Genomic DNA, 1,747 nt, shown 5'->3' on the forward strand with positions numbered 1-1,747 from the left:
TGCGTGTGGGAGCAGGTGGGGGAGTGAGCCAGGGTTCCTATGAACCAGGGAAGGACTGTGGCGCCTTGCTTGCTTCCAGGGATTTCCTTGACTAGGTGTGGTGTAGCCAGGTTCCTTCTGAATCCCTCAAAGTTAAGCACACCTGGTACATAGAGTGCTACTTTTCTTCCAAAGACAGCCTAGTCTAATATCACATGATGAAAACACTTTCTTCCTATTTATAGTACTTTTGAATCCACTCTTGGAACATGTACAACCTTAGCATTATTGAATGAAAGAATTCTTCCTAGATCTATTTTCACGATAAGGGCTCCACATGAACTGGAATAGCTCTGAGTCATTTGGGATGAATGGTGCTATCCTTGAACACACTGTTTCCAGTCTCTAAATTTATCTCTTGATAGAAGTCAGTGTGTGTGTGCGTGTGTGTGTGTTCACCCAGCTACGTGAGTGTTAGTGAATTAGGGGTAACAGAAAGTATATTTGAATTTAGAAAGAAGGGAGGAGCTAAAATGATACAAGAGGATGACCAAAGAGGGAAGGACAAATGAAGAGAAGACAAAGAGCAGGCCCCAAATTCTCCTGGGATGTAGAGCACAGAACATTCTTTTATGCTAGTGTTGGGATCAAGGTTTATGGCACCTGAAGCTTTTTTAACATATGGCAGGTCCTCTTTAGAAAGAAGAATACAAAATAATGAATACAGAATTAGGTACAGGGCTTTGGATGAAATCCAAAAGCCCTGAAGCTTAATGTAAAATAAATAAGCAACAAGGATATATTTGTGGCACAGGGAAATATAGCCATTATTTTGTAATAACTTTAAATGGAGTATTAAAACAAACAAAACTCCTGAGGCTTAAGTTTCATTAGCCTCAGGGCGAATCCTCTGTCTCTGGTTGGAAATCGTGTGGTTAGGTCATTCAAGATGGCTGTTCTCTTGCTCCCTGTACATCCCCTGTTTGACCAGGCCCTGCTTCTCTCACATGGTTATCCAATCCACTTAATTGTAGGGCTTAATTAGTAACTGTCTACATGCTTGCCCCCTGCCCCAGCTGTTGGTTTCCCTGGTAACTGATGAACCAACCTGACATCAATCTCCCTATAAATGGTAGCCTTCTTCTCCCCTGAGTAGCAAAGATTACTGCCTTTCACCACCCACAGTGTGGGTGTCCCTCTAGGACCTTTGTTTTGGATGCGTGAGATCTCTTATCCAATAAATTGTTGATGTCTCTGTCACTGTCTCTGGGTTCTTTCTTCAGTCTCAAGGCTGGGTAACTACAGGGCTTGCAGGCCTGCGGGGTGCAGCCCAGAAGGAATCAAGACTAACATCCTTCTAGTTATATGATTAATATCTATTACTTTTATTTCCCAATGACGTGATTTGAGGTAAAACATCTGAATCATACATATTAACATATTTCTTCTTTAATATATATTAATATATACGTATTAGGTATGTAATATAGATGTTAAAAATCTATGTAATATGTTAGCAATCCGTCAAATAAGCTGAGATCTAGAGGGGAAAACTACACATAAAGTACATTTAAAAAAAGTTATACAATTACATTTCTTTAACACTTCATAGTTTGGGACACCCTTTCAAAGACAAGTTCATTTAATCCTGATAATAAACTTGTGAAGAAAGTTTTCTATTTTATCGCCATTTTACATAAGGGAAACTGACCTTCCAGAGTTGGAGATTTGCCCAAGTACCTCAGGCTTAGGTAAATAGGGGAAGTGG

Source organism: Hyperoodon ampullatus (assembly GCF_949752795.1).
Source record: "Hyperoodon ampullatus genome assembly, chromosome: 1".
Lineage (NCBI taxonomy): Eukaryota > Metazoa > Chordata > Mammalia > Artiodactyla > Ziphiidae > Hyperoodon > Hyperoodon ampullatus.